Consider the following 26745-nt stretch of genomic DNA (forward strand, 5'->3'; position numbering starts at 1 on the left):
TTCCTGTGCGTGATCTTTGCATGGGAGAATAAATCAGGCGTAAGAGCCTTAAAGTCATTTTTTGCCCAGGAACGCCTACCTTGCATCTCATTGATGCAAGGTAGTTTTCCGCAGGCAAAAAATGACGTGAACGCCAATATTTTGACGCTAGACGGATCTAGCGACAAAATATAAATATGGAGTTAAGTTTGCGCTGGATTTGCGTAAAAAAAAATTACGCAAATCCGGCGCAAAAAGAGTATAAGTATGCCCCTTAGTCTTTCCCGTTACCTATATTTTAGACTGGGGATACTTGCAAGAACATCTCTTTTGAAGCAGAAACCTCTAGATTTTATTAAGGTGAGCAATTTAATAGTTAAGAGCTGCTTTGCAGAAAAGGAACTTTGGGAGTATAATTGTGTTTTGGTTATCATGTACGATTTGTTAGAAAATGGATTAGTAGATGGGAAGGATGGGGGTCCCACCACAATAATACGTTTGAAATCCTGTAAGGTCAAACAATAAGTTTCAATTACCTAAATCTTGACTCAGCCACTGGTCGAATTGGCACAGAGCAGACACACTTCACTGATTAAAATGTACTAAGTACCTAGCAACACTAAAGCAGTCAAAAATTCAAAAAAACAATTCAGTAAAGATGCTGCAGCCAATATTTTAAATTAAGAAAGTTTCAATAAGAAAAATGATGTCAAAATGATTGTTATACAATAAGGGGTACAAAAGATATGATTTTTTAAAATCCCAAGGCAATTTTTTAAAAAGAATTTAAAGCGCTAATCCAAAGTCACTGTTCATGGTTGGCATAGACATGGGTGCAATTTCAGGAAGACAATAAAGGAGCCAAGGTTGGATATACCAAGTGGTTCATCTTGTTCAGAGGTTTTATGTTCTGACTAAGGGCCTGATTTAGAGTTTGGCAGAGGGGTTCCTCCATCACAATAGTGACGGAAATTCCGTCCGCCGAAGTATAAATCCCATTAAATCCTGTGGGATTTATATTTCGGTGGACGGAATATCCGTCACCGTTGTGATGGTTTAACCCCTCCGCCAAGTTCTAAATCAGGCCCTTAGGGGGTTATTCCAACTTTGGAGGAGGTGGTAATCCGTCCCAAATGTGACGGATTTACCACCAGCCGTATTACGAGTTCCATAGGATATAATGGACTTGTAATACGGCTGGTGGTATATCCGTCACTTTACCGTCACTTTTGGGACGGATTACCACTTCCTCCAAAGTTGGAATAACCCCCTTAGTCTTTTTATTGTAGTCAAAAACATCCAGCTGGGCAAGATTGAAGGCTGTATCAGACAAAGGGGGTCATTCCGACCCCGGTGGTCAAGGACCGCCGGGGCCGGGGATGCGGGAGCACCGCCAACAGGCTGGCGGTGCCCCGCCGGGCATTCTGACCGCGGCGGTTTGCCCGCGGTCAGACAAGGAAAACCGGCGGTCTCCCGCAGGTTTTCCGCTGCCCTTGGAATCCCCAAGCTGCGCCGCCATGGGGGATTCTGACACCCCCTACCGCCATCCTGTTCCTGGCGGTTCGCCCGCCAGGAACAGGATGGCGGTAGGGGGTGCCGCGGGGCCCCTGGGGGCCCCTGCAGTGCCCATGCCAATGGCATGGGCACTGCAGGGGCCCCCGTAAGAGGGCCCCACTGTGTATTTCAGTGTCTGCAATGCAGACACTGAAATACGCGACGGGTGCAAACTGCACCCGTCGCACATACCCACTCCGCCGGCTCCATTCGGAGCCGGCTTCCTCGTGGGGAGGGGTTTCCCGCTGGGCTGGCGGGCGGCCTTCTGGCGGCCGCCCACCAGCCCAGCGGGAAAGCCTGAATGGCCTCCGCGGTCTCTCGACCGCGGAGCGGCCATATGGCGGTTCCCGCGAGGCGGGCGGCAGGCCCAAAGTCTTCTCAAAGCTGGAAAATGCCAGAGAGAACCCTGCTGAGCTCTACATTTTGGCCGAAAAAGCTGTGGGCAGGAAAACCACCTGATCAAGATTTCTACCTTAGGACTTAGCCTCTTTTGCAGAGCTCAAAATCTTCCAGCAGGACTTGATTGAAGCTGTATCTGATGAAGTCCTATTTGTAAAAGGTCTCGCTGAAGTTCTAGCAGTCTGAGAAAACCAAACATTTTCCAAACCCCAACTACTCAGGCTTTCTAAAGCAGTTTCCCATAGTCACCTATAAGGCTCCGGCCCACCAGGGAAAGCACTTAGGGGCCAGGACATACCCATGCACCGGCTAACAGCAAGGTCTGTTAGCGGTCCAGTGGTAATTTGTCACGCCAGGCAAAAGTCATTTTGCAGATTTTGAGGTTCTGTAGCCACAAAGGAGGTTAGCCAACTTTCACTTGGAGGACACTTCTTAGTCCTGGGTACAAGTGGGAGAAGGTCCAATATTTGATGTCTCCACACAGGATACATAGAGCAGGTCCAGTTCCCTTCTGTTCTGCCACAGGTCCAGAAAGTATTCAGAGGAGCTGGAGGTGAGGTGCTACTTTTGTTCAATTCATAACTCTGTGGGGGAGGGTGACTCCTGGAAACTCATTGCCCTATACGCAAAATATTACCAAGGGTCAACTTTTCAACTTTTGCAGCACAGCCTGTTTGCCTCAAAGCAATACCCCACAGTGCACAATTCTCAGTAAAATCCAAGACAGTAGAATCTGCAGGGTTATTATTGCATATCTAGGGATGAACCAAAGGTAATAACCAGTCACCTCCCACTTAACCACTTCAAACTGGTTCTGGAGTCAGCTCCCTACTCCTCTCAGACCAAAGCTTAAAGTCTAAAGTGCATTTTCAGATCAAAACATACTTTTTCTCTGTGCTTCCCTTATCACTAAATGATAAATGCACTGATCTCCCTTTGGTGCCTTTTAAGTTAAAAACAATCCTGGACACTTCTAAACTGCCCGGGTTGGGTTAGGCTGGATCACATTTTCCCACATGTCAACATGCCAGACCAAAGCCAATGTTTCTGTTCTGAGACCAATATTTCACAGCAAGTGAAGCAGTGACAGGCCAGCAGTGACAGGCCAGCTGTAGGCAGGCCAATGATAAATAGTCTGCAGGGGCTTTAGGCAGGAAAAATATAACTTTGTAAAAGTTAGTTTTGTTGTATATTTATCAAAAAGACAAATTCACCACTGAATTCTCCTTTTAATAAATATTAAATAGAATGGTTGAACCATCTTTGTAGCTGATTTCGAACCAAAGATACAGTATTTGCACATTACTATACTCAATCTTTTTCTTCATAGAACCAGCTAAAACCCTAACAGTGATAATAGTATGAAAAGGTTAGCCAAAGACAAACATTAACTTCTTAAGTGTTCCTGTTTTAAACATCAAGCATCCTACCTTATGCACCAGCTAAGGGTGACTTATTTAATATTTTAAAGAAGGTTTAAAATCTTCAGCAGTCAGGCTAGCCATGTAGGCCTGAAGCTATGTTGCTTGAAGCTATATTTTCCTTCTTGTCAGCCTGCGGAATGGCACAGCAGGTGTTGCAGTCCATAGGATGCATTTAACTTTCTAATGTCATTGGTGGGTTTACCTGGACCATAAATATACTATGTTGGGATGGAAAAGTCCTCTGAATGGTAAAAGCCATGTACTCTGCTCTGAGTGCCCAATTGTACTGTTGTCTGACCCCATAATGCTGATCTTTGAGACATAGGTAAACACAGATCATGCATGTACACCATGACATAGGCCATGTCTCAGTCTTGTCGGACTGGAGGGGTGGCAAAATCACTACCCTCATAGTAGTGGAGAGCTACTGCCTTCAACAGGAGTTAAGCAGCACATGTGTGATGGTGGCAGCGTACGTGTAGTGACTAGTAGGCATGAACAGGTCCTTTTTACCATATGTTACTGGAGTGAGGCCTTCAGGATCACTGACATTTCTAAAAGGTCAGCTGACCCTGTAGAAATGTCACATGGGATTAGTGCATGTGCTTAGGGTATGCATAGGTGCAGGGAATACATTACATGAGAGATGTAGTGCTGTGCAGTGCATGCACAATGGAAGCATGTGCTGGGTGTATGTGTGCTTGTGTGAAGTTCAATACATGAAGGGTGAAGAACTGTACAGCACACATGGTCAGTGTGTGCACACTGGCAGTGTTAGTGTTTGCAAATATCACACCTTGGTAAAAAGAATAAAAGCTGAAGTACTAAACAGTGCATGAAGACTGAATGTATGTGTTAAATATATGTGTGTTTGTAGTGGCATGGAGGTAACAGTACTGGGGAGCATATGTGTTTTGAAAGTATACTAAGTGCAAGTGAGCCTGCAATGGGACATTATATGGAGAACCCTGGGTTCCATTTTGGTAAGCCCAATCCCGCCTGATGAAGACATGAGTAGAGTATTCCCTCTAGATAGATTTGTGTATTGCTGCATTCCTGTGAGCAAGGTTGGGCACAAACTGGAGGAAAGGAGGAACAGACTCCCCCTTTAAACTTCAAAAGGGTACTCTGTGATTCAGCAATCGATCACAAAGAAAGGGCCTAGACAAATCTCAGGAAGGAAAGGGACTGAAAAGTGAATCATAAAGAGTAGACATGGGACCCAATATTAATCTTTTGAAGCATATATCACTGCGGCTGACATCCAGGTATGGGCTCTGATCACTCCCATGAATTGGGTCTATCAACTTCGGAGTCTTTCCTGCTGTTACAGACAGCATTTCAAGAGGAAAGAAGAAAAGGAAACATCTACACTTCAAAAGAAGCAGAAGCCCAAACTTTAAACTTCAAAGACTCAGACCCTAAATCATATTTGATGTCTGGAAAAGGACTATAAGAATGGGAGGTTGCAAATGCAAAATTTGTCATCTGCCAAGCAGCCAGACGGGCAGAGTGAGAAAGGGAAGCTCTGCAAGACTTCTGCCTGAGACCAGGACAGGGGGGAAGGGCCTGCTAGGCTCCCTTCTGGGTGACAGGACATCACCCAGGGAAACCAAGATCACCTGCCATGGAGCCTATTACACCAGCGCCTGCCCGCTTACCAAGACCAGTCGGCTCTGTGAGTAAGGGGAGAACACTGGAGAGAGAAAAGTCCAGTGGAGAGGACTCCCTGTGCGAGGTGTGAGGGAACGACTCTGCACAGATCAGATGGTTGCCCATGTTAAGAAGTGATTCAGCAACCCTCATATACCAGGAGAGGGCGGCTGTGAATTGAGCTGTGTCACAAGCACTGTGCGTGAAGCATCAGGCTTGCAACATCTCATTGCAGTGGCCCCGTATGCCAGAGGGGCTCCATCATTGACATATTGGTTGCCAAGAGCATCAAGACTTGTTACCACCTTGAACAGTGACCCCCGTAGGCACGCTCGGACTCCTGTGGGGGGTGAGTGTAGCAGGGAAGTCTGAGTCTCAGTGGAGAGTATTGCAGCAACCCCATATGCCAAAAGAGGCTGCTGGTGCTCATATTTCCAGAGGTTCGGACAGATTATTGTGACTCTGGCTGGCGAGTCAAGAACACAGACCATGGCTTGTAACTGACTTATTCCCCGAAGATCGTAAAGGATCGTGCCTGAGATAAGGCAACTTTGCTGGGTCTGCTAGGCTCCCTTCTGGGTGACAGGACATCACCCAGGGAAACCAAGATCACCTGCCATGGAGCCTATTACACCAGCGCCTGCCTGCTTACCAAGACCAGTCGGCTCTGTGAGTAAGGGGAGAACACTGGAGAGAGAAAAGTCCAGTGGAGAGGACTCCCTGTGTGAGGTGTGAGGGAACGACTCTGCACAGATCAGGTTGTTGCCCATGTTAAGAAGTGATTCAGCAACCCTCATATACCAGGAGAGGGCGGCTGTGAATTGAGCTGTGTCACAAGCACTGTGCGTGAAGCATCAGGCTTGCAACATCTCATTGCAGTGGCCCCGTATGCAAGAGGGGGTCCATCATTGACAAATTGGTTGCCAAGAGCTTCAAGACTTGTTACCACCTTGAACAGTGACCCCGTAGGCATGCTCGGACTCCTGTGGGGGGGTGAGTGTAGCAGGGAAGTCTGAGTCTCATTGGAGAGTATTGCAGCAACCCCATATGCCAAAAGAGGCTGCTGGTGCTCATATTTCCAGGGGCTCGGACAGATTTTATTGTGACTCTGGCTGGCGAGTCAAGACCACAGACCATGGCTTGTAACTGACTTATTCCCCGAGGATCGTAAAGGATCCTGCCTGAGATAAGGCAACTTTGCTGGGCTCCAATCAGGGATCTACTTCACCCCTCTACACCACCCACTGCCCCTGTGAGGGGAAGAGTGACTTACCAGAACTTCGAGGAGCGAGAGCAGCTCGTGATCGCTGGAACAAGCTGGAGGCTTGCCGCAAGAGAAAGAGCCTGCATCTGCTTGGAGGTTGCCGCATGTACTGCAGGCAACCTAACTTTGCTATTCTGGATCTGAACTTGTGAACACTCACCAAGAGGGCACTTACTGCACTACTGAACATTTCCATACCACAGGAGTAGGTAAGACTAGAATTGGGCCGGTGGGGCCCCAGGGGACTCACTGCTAATGGTGCTGCTTCACCATAGACACTTCTGACTAATTCCTGAAGAGTCAAAAGGGGAACTCTTGAATGCAGCTCACTGAGCATTTCCTGTATGTGGCCACCAGTAAATGGCACATAACCCCTACCACATTATGAAGAAGAAGGTGGGGCAGAGATTTCTTTGACAACTACTAGAGTCCCGATCTCAAGGGGATTGTGTTATTACTCATGAACTTTGTTATTACTTTGAATGTGTAGACTTAGAGATAAAATACATCTTTTACTTATAAAACCAAGTATTGAACTGGACATTGACTTACGGTTTGTACTGTGTGAACTTTGAGTTATGAGTCCAGTTCTTTTACCTGTATCTTTAAATCCTGCCACAGGAAGCCTTTGACTGCTTGTCCACAGCTACTACTGAGAATCAAGTGCAGAAGGGGTATTGGGCCCAGTTGTTCAGGATCCATTGTAGGTTGGACCCCGGGACATTAGGAGTAAAATTCCTCAACCACCACGTGTGTGCATTATGGCCCTCTGAAAGGGGTTCTGACATATTAATTAGGGATTAACCAATTTTACCATGTTTTAGGATTCAGAGAACATGCCCTGGTGACTCTACAACAGTACCACAGAGTGCAGAGTTCAAATCCAATTACCTGTCTACCACCAATGTAAAATGTGTGTGACAATACTAGTGATACAAATAGCCATGTAAGAAATGTGAGCAACATAGCCAATAACTGAAAAAAAATGCTTTGAGGTAAAAGTCCTCCAACAAATTAACAATAGTCTGCTGTTCTTTCAAAGTATATTAACTGTTTCTGCTAGGATCTCTGAACCACATTCCCAATCCTGATTGATGCCTAGCACACTGAACACCGCACTTTCTAGAGCACTATCCCAGTTCAAGAAATGTGGGTGCATGGCATGGATCGCTGGTATGATGCAATTTGGACATATTCAGACTAGTACCTGAAAAGTAAAACATTTATTGAAGCACAAAATAACAAGCCTTTTAGATGAGGATATAAAGTACTCATTCCACAAAACAGTGCAAAAAGTTAAGGTTCATTGCGCAAAATAAAAAAGAAGAGATTTTTGCAATATTGCAGGCAGAATGCGAAACCCTTTGTAAACGTGATAAAACTTGACACAAGTTGTAAAGAAATTGGATTACAATCTTTAAGGAGGTGAACAAGAAAGTCCTGTTCTCAAAGGTGTTGATAATGATTTAGACACACAATGAATGTTGACAATCAGAAAATAAGGTCTGATCTGTAACTTGCCACTTAAACTTATCAACTAAAAAACAGGGGTGTGAGTGTAAGATCCCTCATGAAAGCTGGTTATGGCCTTAAAGATGAATCTTCACTGATACAGAAGCAAAAGTAGGGTTATACACCTCGGCATGATGCCAAATCAGGCTCATACTCAACCTTGCATTGACATTCTGGATTAGCTACAAATGAGTTTGGAATGTAACCAATGCCTTCATTTAACATTGGAGGTCTTCCAGTACCTGCATGGATTTGTAAAGGAGGTCTAATAAGTGCTGGATCCCTTCCCAAACATCGATGGGATATCTTTACCAGTAAATTCATATCTCAATTTGTTTTTAATCACTCAACCTTCACTTTCAAACACCATCAATCCTGATTTCCATGTCAACATTCTCTATAACTTTACAAATGTATGTGCCAACAGTTTTGGGAGAAGATCGACGTTGAACCTTACCTGCCCTACTACTGGTTCAGACTACCCCCTAAGATTCTTACTGTAAAATCTCATTGACCCCTATGATCACCTGGTCTTTTATTCTAACAAACTGATTCTTTGATGACCCGCCAGCCTTGCTTGACCCCTTCTTTGTCCTTGGGGGGTCACCTTGTATTGTCATCTTCTAAACCGACCACGTGGGACCACTGCCTGCTCTGAAAAAATATTTTCGCTGCCATTCACAAAGAGGAAGGGGTCCCAAACGACCCCTTCCTCTTTGTGAATGGGTTAGCACCAGTTTGGTACTGGTGCTAACTGCGATTGTTTTGTGACTGTGAATGCGGTCACAAAACAATGCTACATCTCGCCGCAACTCGCAATTAGGAAGGGAATGCACCTTCCTAATTGCGACTCGCAAACCTATTTTGCAATTTTACAAATAGATCACCGAATCACAAAAGAGGGTCTATACATACCAAAAGGTTTTTCTCCTGTCGCAAATGGTCCAATTTTGCGAATCAGGCTGTTTGTGACAGGAAAAATGGTACGTACATGTGCCCCTTAGAATGTTCAGGTTGGTCATACCTTTCGGAAACAGAGTGCTAATTAAACAATGTCTGAATTTAAAGTTATTTGAAGCTTCTCCTTCAGTGTCCGGGCAACAATACTTTTCAATTGCAATTTGATTGTATGGGTTTTGCCTTAGGTTTCGTGAAGATTACTAATAACAAGCAATGGTGATGCTGGGAAGAAGTTGCCATTATTTCACGAATCTCTGTGAAATATGGGTTTTTATACCACAATTTTTTTTGCTATAAACCCACCCAAAGATATGACAGATATATGTGTATATTTATGTTCAGATTTTACTTTTTTTTAAATAAACTTTTATATTTTATATATTTTTACTTTATAATTAGTATGTTAAATACCACCGTTATCGCTGTCTCGCATCATTAATGGTCTGAAAACAAGTTAACCTTTCTATTTTTATCCGGGTGCATTCACATTACTGATAATGCACAAGAGCTCTAACAAAACCGCTGATGTAGGGTATAATTTTCCCTCAAGCGCATTATCTCAGCTGGTGGATCAGAAAAAATAGGTTGATAAAACTAATGCACACATCAGTTGCTGAGTGTAAAAGGTTTTCAGCTACTCAGAAGAACCTTGCAGCATGGCATCTAAATACCAGGCAATTAGATACAAATGTGAAGAGTACATATGTGTTACATTAGCCCTAATAGGTGATTCCTTCAAGCACAGTGGGTCTGCCTCGTTAAGTAGGCCAGGGAGAGACCTCTCTTTGAATCACTCCCACAATTCCTGCAATTCTCCATGCAAAGCAAAAAAGTCTGACAAGTAGAAGCGTTTCATTTTCTACTGCTTGGATTTTTTCCGTCTGAGAAACATGCCTCTTTTATTTTTATTTTTCGGTAAGTGTCTTGATTATTTTCATAAAACGACTTGGAAAAGAGTTTTGAAGCAAGGGAATTGCATGTCATTGTTGTGTTTTTAAACTGCATAATCTGTATTAGTCAATCAAAATATAGATTTGTGGCCTGTATATACTCAGTGAGTTTCAGAAAAGTTAGGACAAGAGATGGGTCTTGTTGCAGTAGTGAAAAACAAACTTAAGTTTGTGGCTACCAGGATATTTAAAACTAAAAAGTAAATTTCCCACTTTTTAAATACACTGCTGCTGGCCCTCTGGGCTGTTCTGGGGATGTCCAGAGCCTACCCCAAGTGTGACCGATATTTATTAAAAATGAAGGTTTGAGCCTGGCAAAAGGTTTATTTTGACAGGTCAAAATGGTAGTTTAAACTACACACACAGGCTGCAGTGGCAGACCTAAGATATGTTTAAAGGGCTACTTAAGGGGGGCTGTAGAGAATCATAGGTACCCAGTTTCTGGAGTGCCAGAATATGCTCCCTCAACTCCCAATGTCTCACCACTTTTTAATGGCAAAAACAAAGAACTCAATATGATATGCTTTTACCAGAGACTTAGGGGGTTGCAGTCCGAAAGCTCTTTTGTTGGAGAATACAAGCACTGAATCGTAGAGTCCATGTCCCAGTCACTCAGAGCGGGGAAGGCCTCATGGAACAGACGGACAACAAAACCGTGGTGATCACCACCCTCAGCCCCTTTGGGGACTCCAAGGACCTGCAGGTTGTTCCTCCCGGACCTGTTCTCCAAGCCTTTCACTCTGGATGACAAAGTGGTAAGCTGCCATTCGTGCTGAGTAATCCCCAAGCTGTTTACTTCCACTGACTTTTGAAGAGCCAACTAGGAAGCTTCCATGCCTCCAAAAGGCATCTGAACAAATATAATATTTTTTGACAGCTTACGGAGATCCACTTGGGTCTTAAGATGGGCAGCCTTTAAGGCTAGTCAGTCTTTATGATAATCCTCTCTGTGTTACAAACAGAGATGATAAATAACACCCGGGGGGGATCCCAAGCTGAGCCAGTGAGTAGAGATACAGAGGGAGGTGGGGGCTCCCTTCCCACAACCAAATCACAAGATGAGGATGGCATAGCTGAAGGTGCCACCCCCAGGGGAAGAGCGATTCGTAGGTGTCAACTCAATCCCTTCTGGGTCCTTTAGCAGCTCATCAGCAGCTGCCAGCGTAAAGGCGGGATTGATTACACCCTGAATAAATGCTACCAAAACCAGGCCCACTGTTTGATCCGCTGGCAGACCATGCCTCTTGCTCCATCGCTGAGATGAAATGGCTGGGCACACCGGTGTCTCACCTAAAGGATCCGAATGTTTACCACAGGTTCTAGGAACCAGAACTGATTGAGCCACTTGATCCAGCCCCTTGTCCCAGTCGCTATCAGATCAGGCCGAAAAGGAAAAAAAATGCTGCTTGACTATCCCCTCCTGTTGTGGCCGACTCCAAGCTTTCTGGGCACAGAAGCTGAGAGATCTGGAAGGCTTTGGCACAGTCTGTGGCAGCAAAACTGGGTGTGTCATAGAAAGCTCTGCTTCAGTATGACGAGGATTCACAGAAGCCAGATGCACCTCAGATCAGTCCATTTGGAGTGACGATGTACCGATAGTGAGAGTAGACTCCTTACTACTAGAAATCATCCCTGTTGGGCAAGAGAGGGAGGAAGTTGCAGCTGGTAAATCGCTCTTTCCCATGTAATTCCCCTTCTCCACGGATACAACAAAAGAGATGGGGTGGGCCAAGGTCAGACATTAATCCATTGTAAATTGTGAACAAGGTACCAGACTGTCCCGCCCAGAACCAGCCGGACCTTTCAAGGTGGTGTTCCCTAATGCCTTCTCAGTTGGGGTAATTTCTGAGATGTTAGCAACAGGGGAATCATTCGCTTTCACCAGAATGGTTAAGGCAACAGGGACGCAACATCTTTCTCCCCTTTTGATCCACTGTGAATGCTCCCATTGCCATCACCCAACTTTACAGGCAACAATTGTTTTTCTGCCCCCTTAGGGGATGTGCTAGAAATGGCCACTCCAAGCCAACTGCCCCTTTTTGGTTCACCTCTGATCCTGGCCTGGATCCTGGCCACAGCTTGAGACTTACCCTGCAATATCACCACAACATTCCAAGCATTCAGAGAAGTATCCTCCTTGATTGCACATAGGCCAGAGGCTCTCCTTGCAACTGGAAACAGAGTATCCAGCAAGGCGCCTTCCATGAAACTGATCTGGCTGTACAAAGGCTGTTGAGAAAGTCCTGTAGCAAAGTAACAACAATGGGCAGCAGGCGCTCTACTCCTCTCTTTGAAGCGAGAAGGGTGATTTCTTTGAGGCAGCTAGCGGATGATTCCTCCCGGGACTGCAAACCCAGCTTTCCATACTCTGTGGCTCTCATGGCGGCAGACATACAAAGCAGTGCAATCCGGCCAACCGGGAGACAATGAAGCTCTTCAGATCTTCAGGCTCGTCGGGGTAAATATTAGCTTCGGGGGTGGTTCATCAGCTAATCTCATCTTATGCTCTGGTAGACATCTGGTGTTTTTGACATCCTAGCGATCAAGGATTTAATTTTTCATTCTGTACCTCATAAAACTATATCAAGGTTAGATATGTTTTTGGTTAGTAATACTTTGGTTTCCTCCTCGGGGATCGTACTTAACCCAATGGTTCTGTTGGATCATAATTCTTTGTTGCTGTTTATTCAACATGGAGGGCCTACTCAAGCACCTCGCCATCGGAGTTGGACATTCGAAAGTAGATTATTCCTGGAAGATGGTATGTCAGCTCTTTGAATGCCCACCTAAGAGAGTTTCTTGATTTTCTTTTTGTTTTGCAATTCTTGATTGAAAATTATAAACATGGAAACAGCATCATGCATAACATTGACATTACAAAGGAGCATAACAAGCTTTATCCAGTAGTACACCCAGAACTTTAGCAATAACCGAAACTTCAGTAGTGATATACAGTGTCAGAACTAAATGGTATTGCTGTGGGCCTATATGATTGCGTGTGCAAGGCCCCAGGCTTTACCAGCCAAGGAAAAGGCAAAGTACCATGAGATGTCAATGCCGACTGCAGGCAGAGGGACAAAGCAAGGCTCAATGCCAGGACTCATAGCAACAGCAGACCTGAGGGATCTCTAGTTTGTTTACCCAATGGGAGGGGTTGGCATTAACAGGTCTAGAACCCTTGGTATGTGATGATTGCAGCAGAGTACAGCCGTGCCACGAAGGGGTGGGGGTGTCAGAAGGACAATATCAATCGCTGGGGGCTCTTATCATATTATGGAGAGAGAGGAGATGGTCATGCAAGGGTTGAAGAGTGGAGAGGAATGAAGATTAGAATCAGGTTCCTGGGAAAGGAAGAGAAATAAAGAAAGGGTGGGAGAGGAGAAGATCAGAGGAGAGCAATGCAGAGAGGTGAGAGGAGAAGAGGAAGGAAGGGATAAAGAAGGGGCGAAAATGGGAAGAAAGCAGTGAGGGCAGGGAGAGAGAAAAAGAGAAAATAGAAAGAGAGGACGAAAGAAAGGGAACGAGGGAAAGAGAGAAAAGATAAGAGAAAAATAGAGATAGAGATAGAGAGGAAGAGAAGTAGAGGTAGAGAGAGGACGAGAAAGAGAGAGAGAGAGCAAAAAGGGGGTAGTAGAGATGTTGAAGGGGGGACAAGGGGGCGAGTGGAAATTGTGGAAGGGGTGGCGGGGGAGGGGAGAAAGGGATAAAGGAATGAGCTGGAGGTTCAGCTATCGCAAGCCAGAGCAAAGGGGCCCATGTTTGCAAAAATATTTCCATCCTAACCTGTAGGTTATAAATCATGTGTTAATGGGCAACTGTTTGGAACATTGTTGACATTCGTCATGTGAGAGGGGCATCGCTATACAACAGTGTCGAAGAATACAAAGTTTAGCCATGGTCAGCACCGTATGCAAGAGGCAGAGTTGTGTGGGGGACATGCCTTGGATATCACCAGTGTCAAGTTTCGGAAGAGAAGGCGGTAGTGGCAAGACCCCCCTCAGCGTGACCCCAACTGCATCCCAGTATAGTTGTATATTTGGACAATCACAGAGTATCTGTAGTAGGTCGCAACGCCGGTGGGGGCAGCACCAGCAAGTCACAATGGGCAATAGTCCAGCTGTTCTAAGCTTCTGGGGCGTCCAGTACCAGTCGTGTAGGGTTTTGAAAAGACAGAATTTCATTTGTGCCTCCCGAGCCCCCCGTTCCAGTGCCTCCAATAGAGCAGTCCACTCTTCCATATAGTATTCTACCTATAATTGGGTTTGCCATTTTGCCTTGAGGGAGGTTAGAAGGGGCATAGAGAATAAGTGCCAGTTTAGTAGGTTGTGCAGCCCCGAAGCCACTCCTCAGAAGGAACCCCAGGTTCGTAAATAATCGAGCACCGGTGAATGCTGTAGGATCCATGGGTGGGTCCCCAAACAGCTATGAAGGCAGTGTGAGAGCTGTCGGTATTGCCAGGAATAGTGGCTAGGAAGCCCGAATTCAACATGTAACGCTGGGAACGGTGTCAGAGTCCCATTATCAGGAGTTGATCAATAGATAAGATGTTGTTAGTCCACCAGTCCTCCCAATCAACTACTTCCCCCTCTAATAATAAACTGCCATTGCCCCAGAGTGGCGCATGAGTAGGAATCTGTGGGTCCACTCCTACAAGGTAGTGAGCCCGGGGCCGAGAGTGCAGCATGGCCTGCATCACTGGATGAGCGGGGCGTGACAGGGGAGCTCTGGTGCCATAAAGCACATCCAGACCCCGTGACATACGTGAGAGTGCGCGTTCTGCCTTTACCCACAGGATGGATCAGGTACACCCAGAAGCGGGAAGGCCAGCTGAGAAAGGTGTAGCTCCAGTGCATAGAGTTCCACAGACAGAAGGTAGTCCCAGTCCTCTACTTTCCCGTTGCGCAATGAGTTTAGCTTTGGAAAGCCGTGGTCTCATGGAGCCCTATACGAATTTACGTACGCAATTATCTACCTTCCTGAGCTTTGGCAGAGGTACTAGCAGCGGTAACATCCCTAGGACATAAGTGTATCATGGCAAGGTAACCATGTGTACGGCCTGCACGCTCTAAGGGAGAACCCCAATTGGGACCATTTTTCAAAATCTTGTTTGGTGCGGTCGAGCAGAGGTTCCAGGTTATCCTGCACCATCCGGTCCAAGCCCCTATTGACAAGGATCCCTAGGTATTTAAGGCACGATTATTTCCAGAAAATTGGAAAGACCGTTAGAGCTGCACTCGTAGTCACCTGGGACAGGGGCAGAGCTTCACTTTTATTCCAGTTGATTTTATACCCAATATTCCTTCAAATTCAACCAGAATCACTTGTAGTGCTGGGGGGGAGCGTGTAAGGTCTGTGAGTGTGAGTAATTTGTCGTCTACATATAAGTACATCATAGGGCATCCTCCTGGAATGGGGACGGCGGTTATGAGGGGCGACCATCGGATCAGAGCTGCCAAAGGCTTAACTGACAAGTGCTGGAAACGTTGAAGGTCTTGAAGAATCAGAAAGTCCTGTAAATCCTGGAAGTCTTGAAAAGTGGTTAAAATGCTGGAAATGGGGCCCGCGGCTGCTCCTCATGGTGCAGGCCTCGGGCTCCGTTGGCACTCTGCGGGTTGCGGCAGCCACGTGCAAGATCTCCCCGTCCAGCCTTTTTCAGTGTGCGCAGCTGAGACGCTACTGCATTTGAAAGTGAGCCTGTGGCTGCTTTCACTTTGCAGGCTCTTTTGCCATGCTGCAAGCCCGTCCGAGGCCCCTTTTCCCACCCGGGGGTGGCCCTTATCATCCAGGGGGGAGGGAGAAGGAATGAGGCTCACCAATATCCTGTCAGCCCCGCCCCCAAGCACACATCGGGCCACGAGCTCGGTGATCAGGCAGCCATTTTCCCCGTGGCTAGACCACACCCCTCGAGTTTCTTGATTTTAACATCGGATCAGCACCACTGTCCATGGTTAGGAATTCCCTTAAAGCTTCATGTTGTGGACAGACCCTTCAGTTTGCCTCCCGCCAACGGAGGATGGTATTGGTGGAGGAAACTACGATTCGATGGACTCAGCCTCCTAGAATCCGAGTTGGGATATAGCATTATGGTGAAGGATGGACCTCAGGCTGACTGGCTTCTGGAACAGTCTGCTTTTCTCAGAGCTTCTCTTAAAAAACAAACCTAGGATAGGGCGGTCAAAAACAAAAGGGCCCTTCAGATGACTTATTTAAAAAACAGTGAGAAAATGGGGCAAATTCTATCATTCAGGATAAGAGATGGATCCAGCTCTAATATCATCCAGCAGATCAAGAATAAGAATGCTGCTCTTTTCTCTGATCCACCTGCAATTTGCGGGATCTTCTTCTGGTTTTATCAGGATCACTACAGGGAGAACTGTCTTTCCTCTATTGAGGACATCTCTCAATTTATCTGGCAACAGTTCATCCACCAGGTGACTACCAGCAGTCCAAATTGGAGGCACCTATCTCTCTCTTGGAGGTTAAAGATACCATTCGGTCCCTGGTTGGCGGGATGGCTTCAGGCCTCAACCACATGCCAATAGAGTTTTATCTCTCTTCTCACAGATTTTGGCTCCAGTGCTAAGGGATTGATTTGTCCAACAGGGTCCCATGGTCTTGGAGGGAGACAAATATTGTAATTTTTCAAAAAAAGGGGAAAGATGCCACTCCTTGTGGCTCTTACCATTCAATTTTGTTAATCAATGCCAAATCTGAGATTTATACGTGTGTCCTCTCTAATCGGCGGTCCACTGTCTTCTCGGAATTGGTAGACCCCAACCAGCATGGTTTAAGTCCTGGCCGGGATACAACATTGCATGTTAACATGGAAATTAAGGTCTTGGAATTTGCCTCAGATGGTAGGGGTCCTATCGGTATAATCTGTCTGGGTGCTGAGAAGGCCTTTAATCGGGGCTCCTGGCCCTTCCTTTGGGGCGTCATGGAGACCGCTGACTTAGGCTCAGTCTTTGTCTCAAGAGTTAGGAGGCTCTTTTTTGACTTCAAGGAAGGGATTCTCAGTGCGGGTGTATTACTGGATCCCATCCCTATTCTCTGTGGTACCCAGCAGGATGCCTTCTCTCCCCACAGTTATTTGCACTACATATCAAACTGTTTATTCAATCTCTTAAGTGGATGGAGGAGATGCCATCTTTGAGACTGCACCATTATGAAGTAAAAATCGTTGTGTACGCTGAAGATATTGACATTTTGCCCCTGCCCAACTGATGGTTTACGGGCCGTGGTTGTTGCAGCGCAATCATTCTTAGAAGCAGCCGGGTACAAGTTAAATCCGGAAAAGACTCTGATTTTATCCAATCTGACTCCTTCTGGCTAGGATGAGGTGGACTCAGTCCTCAGTGTATCTTGTGATCACCATATTTGTTAATATCAATGAGATTTTGGATAATAACTATGGGAAGTTGTATCAACATTAAGCAGATGTTTTTCTCAAATGGAATCGCTTTCACTTGGGTCTTATTGAATGATGCAATCTCATCAAAATGATTATCTTTCCTCAGTATCTCTATCTTTTTCGTTGTATCCCCTTTTTTCTTTATGTTGCTGGCTTAACTAAAGTTGAGGCATTGTGGCAGAAGTTTATCTGAGGCTATCGGAAGCCTTACTGTAAGATCCAAATGCCGAAGGAAGATGGAAGTGTCTCATTCTCGATACTCAGGTTTTATTATTTGGCGTCATTCTTATCCCGACTCCGGATGGTATTGGGGTGGGAGGAGTGGCCTTTGGGTCAAATGTTTACAGAGTTTCTTCCCCGGTGTGGGTATTGTTTATACAATATACTTTAAGCGAACCCGCTTCAAGGTGCTTAAAGTTTTCCAATTTATCTAGGACTCTTTTAAGAGAGTATTTTCTGGTATCACCCCATTTATTCAGCTTATTTATTTGGGTTACAATCCCAATCTTCCTCATAGTATCCATGAAGGATTTAGGGAGATCTGGGGTAGGGTCAGTCTCCTGACTTTAGGCCAATTATTCGACGGTGATGCCTTTTCTTCATTTGAAAATTTACAGCAACAGGTTCCTCTTCCGCATACAGTTTTCTATAGGTATCTGCAGATGCAGCACTTCATCTCATGTCTAAAGGAAGAAGATTGGAGCTTTACTAATTAACCTTTTCTCATCAGGTGGGTCCCATTAAAGAGGAACATCAGGCTGGTCTATAAGTCAATCTATATGTCATCTCAGCATCAGGGTGATGATCCGTTTTGCTGACGGCTTATAAGTGGAGCATTTTGCTTAAATCAGAATTAAGGGTCACTTCTTCGGCACAGCAATGTGTTGTTCCATTTAGCTTTGAACGTATTGTGTATTAAGGTACATCACCTCAAGTGTATCAGTGATTGGTATTATACCCCGCATCCGCTCTTCATTATGAAGTTGCGGCCTGAGGATCGCTATTTTGACTGTGGCAGTGTATGAGCTAATATGGTTCATGTCTTTGCATTGTGTCCTGCTATGTGTCTATACTGGGAATTTGCCTTCGACAAGCTGTGTAATATTACTAACTTGGCGGCTGTTCCTGATCCTTAGCTGATCATGTTGGGTCATTCATCTGTTATTCGTCCCTATTTACTGGGTTTATGCTTTTTTCCTATTGCATTAGACAGTTGATTCTGGCATGATTCTGGCTTTCCAGTGAGCCTCTTGATCCATGAATCTGGTGGCAGAAAATCTTGAACATAAGCAGGCTGGAGGTGGTGTTAGTCGAGAATGATCCTCAGAGGAAAAAGTTGGGTTGGATCTGGGACCCAGTTCGGGGTTGGTTGGCTGTGGTGGCTCCTCCACACAACTGCTCCGCCTAGGTTCTTAGCCCTTTTGCTTTCCATGGTGCTCTCCTCCATGTAGGTACGGCTATGTCATTTATTGATTTGTCTTATCTGCTCTCTCTTTGTCTCCAATTGCTGGCTCAATTAGCAACTTATGTGGTCCCTTTGTTTTAATGCCAGTTGTTTGTTTGCTAATAAAAAAACTATAAAAACAAATAAAAAGAAAACCTTGTGTTGGTATTTCATTTGTGTGGCTCATGTGTGCCCCCCCATGTGGCAGGAGACTGGAATGTAGGCATCCAGCAAAGGTTGAAGAGGATCACATCTCACTTACGAACAGAATTTATTGATCAAACAGAACCTCACAGTTTTTTCCCAAGGGCAACATGTATAAATGTATGTATGAAGTATTATTGCAGATTGCAAACCTAAATGGAAAGCAACAGAGCACTGAAATGCGGGCAGAGTTGAGGATATTTTTTGTTTATTATACGGCAAAGCAGGATAATTGTAGGATGGTAGTAGTTTTGATGAGGTGTGCTTTCACTTTTTTTGAGAATTGGAACCACTCTGATGTTGATAGGAATCAGTTCCAAATCTTCAGCGTACAGATGGATAAGGCCTGTCTTCTGTTGTTTTTCCATCCTTCATCTCTTCATCTCCAGCCTCGCAATGCCCTGTGCATTGTGAGGTATTGTCCATCTGAGGTGATTATTTTCTTTGACAGTTATGTGGACGTATAGATGTTGGAGGCCATCTAGAATGGGAACCAATTTAAACCATTCAGTGTTGGGGCAATTAGGATGAACTTCTTCAGGACTTTGTCAGGGTTGGACTGAAAATACACCCCAACAACAACATAAAAGTGCACCCCATTAGCAATTAAGATAGATAAAAAAAGAGATCCCACATTTGCAAGGCAGGGCCACTGAGAACTTATAAATATAGGTTATTTAGGTGCTTTACAAGGTGTGGGAGACTGCATGCATTTGTGCTTGCTGTAGACAATATGTTTGGGAATATCAGGGATATTAACACTAAACATCAGCCCACCAGACCATAAAAGAAGCTCACGAACAGCTAAAAAAATAGTCCCACACACTGATATGCCAGATCAGTCCTTCTCGCACTGCCGAATTGCCCTGTAGGCCCTAACCTTTAGTTGGACGTGCTGCACCATGTATGGTGCATTTCAGTGTCGATTTGGTAATGTCAGGGGGATTATCTTGTGGAGCATTGCCTCCATCCAGGTGTGAGAGTGATAGAGCTTCTACTGCTTTTCTGAAAGCAGATGTGGACAGGAATATTTTCACTTTTCCAGAGGTAGAGCATGTACAATATTGTTTTGGTTTTGATGGTTATTTGTTCTTTGAAGGCAAGGCCAATGCTGCGGATGACTCCAAATCATTTGGGATTGGTTGTCAGCAGGTATATGCTTTGCATGTGTAATTCCACATAATCACTTTATCATGGTTACTTCTATTTGTAAACTTTTAAATAACCTTCGACTCAAATTAATATATTTAGATGTTTCCTACGCTATCTAAGTAATGCTCCAATCAGGAGAAGGAAACGTATTCTGCCCATTTAATCCCCTTGGAGTTTTTGCTGTTTGACTACCTAGTTTTGGGCTTTACATGTGAGTCTCACTCACAGTAAATTCTATGGCAATGGAATGAGTACGCAGCTAGGGAAAGAGCCTCTGACAGGCTGCATGTAAACAAGTGAGCACACATGTGTGCCCATGTGGGAGGCCTAAGCATATGAGATTATCTCAGCCCAGTATCTAGACACAGGTAACCTGTCACAGAAGAAAACCTACATGGGATTGGTGCTAGTATAGGTCCGTAGCGTTCTGAATGAAAAATCTGTGCGCTCACTATATTATGCCTTATGAGTAAGACTTGGGCCAAGCCAGTTTCACATACTTATACCTAGAGATAGTGGGTAAACAGGGTAAACATGTACACTGACTGCAGATACAGTCGCTTCAGTGATAACTGTGCTCATTATACCACTTCTATAATTGTCATTCTTCCATAGATCAGCCATATTCAAATTCCAGGCCTTTGCCCCCCCTTCTATTGAGCAAATGAACTATTCTGCTAGCCAGCAGGAGGGTGAAAGCTCCTCACGCCCAACAATAAAGTCATTAGAAGTGCTTGACCCAGTTCAAGTGGAAGAATGGGAAGGGAGGAAATCTGCATCTGTTAAATACCTCTTCAACTGCACCGAGCAGAGGCAAGCCTTCATTAATAAATGGAGAAGGCCAAACCTCTGATAAAACACAGAAGGGACCCCCCTTTGAGGTTTTAGGTGGAAGGGATCAGACAGTTGTGTCAACTGGGGTGAGGCTGAGGTTTCCATGGAAGGTTTTTCAAGAAATCACTTGAAGTCACCATTTAAATGTCCCAGAATGCTCTGCAGGAGGGATTTGACAGGGGTGAAGTGATGATTGATGTGGCACCCCAGGATTCTGAAGAGGTGCATACTTTCTAGAACCTTCAATTCCAACTTAAACACCCCTGCACAAGGGGGTGACACTTAAGAGACTAGACCTAGTAGCAGTTACTGTGAAAGAATGTCCATCTGGAAGGAGAAGCCATCTGACCCCACTGAGAAGATGAACTGAAGGACCTTAACTCCAATTGGTGTCCAGGACTAGGATGTGTCTCATCAGGGCCACTGGCATTGACCCCCTAATGCCACCTCAGGAACAGTTGGAGGAATGGACCTGCTGGGCCACCCTTGATGGTTCCCCTAGGACATCTGTGGATTGACCCTTGACTCCACTGAGACACAGGTGCCCTTTAAGTAGCCAGGAGGCTGTGGAACCTGTGGAGTATAGCAAAGAGAGTGTTCTGCTTGTTAGGTAAGCTGCATTTTCTCTCAGCTATATTTGTCTCTTTGGTAATATGTGGTTGTGTATTAATGTGCCTACTACAGAGATCTGCATAACCTTGTCATGGTTATATGACAAAATATTGTGTACTAAATGTTTCACTAGAATAATATTGTAGCAAAAATATTGACAATCAAAATATCCTGTGGTAAGTATATGATGGTGTTAGACCTGGCATTCTTGGCATTGTTCTCCCTGTTTTATTTTGCCTCTGCATTCTGTATTTTTGACTATGTCCTGGATTTCGTTTTTGTTGGGTTTTGGTACTCTGGGCACTCTACCACTGCTGACCAGTGCTAAACTGCAAGTGCTCCCTGTGTAAATTGTGGTTGTGATTTGTTATCCCTGATTGGCAAATTTGATTTACTAGTTAGTCCCTAGTAAAGTGCACTAAAGGTTCCCAGGGCCTGGAAATCAAATGCTGCTAGTCGTCGTGTAGCACTTATTGTGCCACCTTCATAAGTAGCCCTGTAAACATGTCTCAGATCCTCCATTGCAGTGTCTCTGTGTGCAGTGGGCAGGGTGCAGTATGTTTAAAAGGTATGACATGTGCTGGTGTGTTTTACATGTCCTGATAGTGAAATACTACCAAATTCGTTTTTCACTATTGCAAGGCCTATCTCTCCGATTGGTTAACATGGGGATTGCCTTTAAATATCTTTTAAGTGTTGTTTCCCATTGGGAGCAGATAGAGATAGAGATATAGAATTTGGGGTCCGGTATATCCTGATGAGTCTTCCTGGGCTAGAGTGGAGGGAGGGCCTGTTACCTGCACTTGAAAGGGCTTTGTCTGTCCCCTCACAATACACCTTCCAACCCCCTGAGGTGTGGCTGGAAGAGGCAGGATTGTGTGCACCACAAAGACTTTCCTTTGATGTTTGCCTGCTTCAAAGGCAGAAATGAATGTAAGTAGTGGAACCAAAAGCCTAGACGTTTAGTACACTTCTGGATCAAGAGGAACCTCTGCCAAGGAGAAGAGCTGAAGAGTTGTGAAGAGGAGAACTGCTCCTTTGCTGTGTGTGCTATGCTGGGTTGGCCGGAAGTTGCTGCTTCTCCCTTAGAGAGGATGAAGACTGGACTTTGTTGTGTATCCTGCTTGTGAAGATTCTTAGACTGAGTTTGCCTCCTGTTAAGAAGTCTCAGGGACATCAACGACTTCATCTGCCAGCACCTGGGCTCTCTTGCTGAGACCCCATGACTTGCCAAGTGTTGCCACATCCAGTTCATGGGCACCCGGAAGGATAAGTTGGCCGAACCAGAGTGAAAATCCATGCACCAAAGCCGAGCGGCAGAAGAATCAACACAGCACCGGTGAAATCGATACATTGCCAGCTCAGCACAGATTTATCACTGCCGTGCGTCTGGATATTTTATGCATCATCCCTGGGTGTCAGAATCTTCAACATCACTGTACGGACCCAAGGCTGCCTGTCAGGAAACCGACGCATCCCTTCCCTTTGAGAAAAGAATCAATGCATCACTTACCCAGCGGAAAAAGAATGGACTCACAGCCTCTCTTGCGAGTAAAGAATCAACGCATCACTTGCTTTTCAAATGCATTCTCACCCGTGCAGCTTTATTTTTGACGCATACCAGGTACTTTGTGCTAAAACAGCGCATCCATTGATTCTTATCGATTAAAACTCTTTTTACTTTCAAAATGAATATCTTTTCTTGTGTATGTTGGATGTTTGTCGTTTTTTTCTTGTTTGATTAATATTGGCTATATTTCTAATCTGGATCGGTGCCCTTTTGTGGTGTTTTCACTGTGTTACTGTGTGTGATTGTACAAATACTTTTATATATTGCCTCTGAGATAGGCCTGACTGCTTGTGCAAAGCTACCAAGGGGGTGAGCAGAGGTTATCTTATGTGTGTGAATTCCTTGCCCTGACTAGAGTGAGGGTCCCTACTTGGACATGGTGTAAACTGACTGCCAGCTAGAGACCCCATTTCTAACAGATTACAAGTATAGACCTACTATTTTCAACTCAACACCACCTTTCCATTTCATTTTCTAATTGTCCATCTATGTTGAATCAAGTATAGTAAACCTGTACTTACCTATACATAATTATCTTGTTGATATTTTGGGTTTGAATATCTTATCAGAATATTCTTGTATCCTAGTATTTAGTACGTTGTTCCTGTACTATACCATTTGCAGCCTTTTCAACTTTGAGTTGTGCGATAGTGTGATATGATATTTAAAAAAAAGAGTATTCTTTTGGGGCTACTCGTTTTAAACAATAATTATCTGTTGTATTAGCACCAATACTTTATTTTTTCAAGATATTTTATGGTTTGTGCAGAGTGTCCAGGTTTTCATATAGTGCTTTCCCAGAATACCTTTTAATCACTCTTGCTAAGAATTACCACTCAGTTCACCATGGATTAGCTACACATGTGACACCTAATGCAGAATGGGAATCCATCTTTTAAATCCAGAAGGGTATTTCAACCTCTGCATAAAGTATGAATTTGAGAATGTGGGCTTCTAAGAGTACCTGAATATCCATAAGTGACGCAAACTGACATTTCAACATGATTTCTGTAACAATAATTTATTAACACATTTGACAATTGTGATCCAGTTAGATATCATAGAGCAGTTACAGTACACACTAAATCTGAAAAACCTGCACAGTATTAGCCATGGTTTTTGATCAACTAAAAAAAGAAAGCTGTTTTAATCAGAAGAGAGTGGAAAAAACAGAAATTCTAGGACAAACCCTCAGAATCAATGAGGGATAACTGGGCAATCTGTAATTCTGCTCCACTTCCCTTCATAATTTCACATTCATCCCCACAGTTTCTTCAGAAACCAAAATCTCCACAGGAAAGATACAGGTCAATGGCAACTTTGCAGACTTCATAATTCCTGTGTGTCCAGTAACAGGTGGGCCGGCCACATCAGGAGTTATGGGCCTCTCATAATGAGATCTATAGTCTGCAGTCATTGAGGATACCCCAAGACAGAACAAATGAAAACCTATTATTGAGAATCTTCCAAAATCAAATTTTTTCTAAACTTGACAAGCAACATATTATCAAGGCATCCATCACAATATAAAAATACTTGCTAGCAGCATTCAACTTTCTTGTTTTTTTTTTTGTTTTTTTTGGATGCAAGGCCTCGCCACTGATAAAGCAAGATGCCCCTCTTGAACAATAGCTAAATAAATAAATGGACTGCCCCTCTCCCTATGTTTCAGTTGAGTTTGGAAGAAAACTTAGACTGTACTGAAAAACTAGAGATTATTAATAGTTACATTGCAGGTTACCTCGCTGTCCATACTCAAGCACAGCATTCAGTGATCCGTATGTCCCAGACAGTCACAGCTTTTTTAACATGAAGACCACAGCAGAGATCCTACTGAGGGTTTCCTGAAAGACAAAACACAACAAAGTGCTATAATATCCATTTCAGGGAAGCACCATTGTGACACAGCATACAACAACTGACTGGCAAAAGTAGGCTCGCCAGATACACCAGTTCAATCGGTACCCCCGCAGAGCACATATTAATCTTAATTCCAAATGGAGAACAATATATAGAACATCCTAGAAAATCCAGTTAGGTCTATCAGTTAAAAAAATAACAGAATAACTTTTCCCTTTTACTGTAAAACTTAAAGTTAAAAATAGGTGACTGAGTAGACCTTGATGCATTACACAGCTTGGTGGTGGTGTTCTTCTTCCAACAAGTAAAACTAGTTTGATATTAGCCAACGGTAGGAAAAAAATAAATAAACGTGACTGCTGTGATGTCCGCGATTGCTGATAAGGGACGATTCTGCGCCAAAAGAATTCTGGTTCAAAAGGACTGTCATTATATTCTAACATATTTACCTAGCAACTCAAATATCCCAACTGGAACGGGAAATATATCATTACCCCACGTTTGACGCTACTGGATTAATTTTCTTCATGAAGATCCAATACTAAAGTCTGTCATGTGTATTATTATATGAATGCCATGGCATAACACTCAAGCCAATTCTAAATTTTAGAAGCACATGGTACTGGTGTCCAATCAACTGTTGCAGGTATATTATTGTGATAAAAACTTTCATAATTGTAAATAATTAACTAAAAGCTAGTCAATGGGAAAAAATATTGGAAAGATAAATATTTTATCTCAGAAGTAAAAAAAAAAATTTCCGGGTGTATAAACAAGGAGATGTTGATGGCACCATGTAGGCTGTCTAACTATATGTATTTATATTTTTATATACGTTTGTGCAGAAAACGCCCAAACTGACTATATGCACAATGGAGCTCATGGCAAATTTAGTCCAAAGGGCTCTGTAGCAGTACTGTAATGGCTCAGTCTTTTAGAGCAAACACAGGAATTTCAACCCCGATGGAAAACGTCCACAGGTTGGGGTTCTCATGGCATCACATTGATAATATGCGTATACAATGCATAATAAAAATGTCAAAGAATACCTCTTTAATACACACTGTCATTGCCTTTTTAATCAAAATAATACAAAGCATGTTTTGCAAGAATTATGTAAAATATTGGTGTGGTGCCTCCATCACGCCTGCCATGTGCGACTAGGTCTTTGTAAGTCAATACTGCATCAGTGACTTGGGTGTATGTACATCGAGTTCTCCAGTAATATAAACTTTTGTTAAATTGTGAATCAAAAGCAGTATAGAGGGTGAAAAAAGGAAGACATTTTCATGCTTTTCTGGGTTTGCTAGGTAGCAATCTAACTTAAATTAGCCCTGACTTCTGCACTGCTTTGTAATTTGCAGGAAATCCTTCATCCGTAAATATCGACATGAGCCATTCATTTGATCTATTATAACTGCATTTTGCAAGCCATAAAGACAAAGTTAATATATGAGGAAGACTCACTTAAATAGAAATGTAAGAAAATGCCATAGTAGGACAAACAATAGTAGTGAAATTCAGTTTTCAAAATGCAGTGCATTTCTCTTCAGAATTCTGAAATTACTGCAGTTGTTTCTTGGAAATCAAGTTAGGAAGAAGTGTGACAATTATGTTGATTCAGCAATTTTTACCTTTAACGAATCACGCTGCCTCTGTTTTCCACAGAGTGTGGCCTTGACTGAATTTAACATAAATATACCCGTTCTGCCAAATTATACATTAGAAGTTTTCTTTAGGGTATTATGAAAACTCTCTTGAGAAGGACGGCAAGGACACAGCATAATAAATCAATAACACTGAGTAATAGATTCATCAGTTCAGAATATGGGGGCATCAGCATTTGTGATATTCTAAAATTATTTTGGATAATATTTGTAATTTGCTTGTATTTTGCAATGTTTCTAGTTTCAGGGTTCTTTGTATTTTGTAAATTCCTTTATTTTTGATGGCTAGTTATTTT

The 26745-nt window shown here is 43.9% G+C and overlaps 1 protein-coding gene across 5 annotated transcripts in view; it reads right to left on the minus strand.

Annotated features, from left to right (window-relative positions):
• ATP2B2 (ATPase plasma membrane Ca2+ transporting 2) overlaps positions 1–26745 on the minus strand; it is a 1884743-nt gene that overhangs the window by 1503879 nt on the left and 354119 nt on the right. For all 5 annotated transcript variants that reach the window (XM_069206673.1, XM_069206670.1, XM_069206668.1 and 2 more), the window contains exon 2: positions 24664–24766. The gene's annotated coding sequence lies outside the window, so the exon portion shown is untranslated. The remainder of the gene's footprint in view (positions 1–24663; positions 24767–26745) is intronic.

This window comes from Pleurodeles waltl, chromosome 9, assembly GCF_031143425.1.
Source record: "Pleurodeles waltl isolate 20211129_DDA chromosome 9, aPleWal1.hap1.20221129, whole genome shotgun sequence".
NCBI lineage: Eukaryota > Metazoa > Chordata > Amphibia > Caudata > Salamandridae > Pleurodeles > Pleurodeles waltl.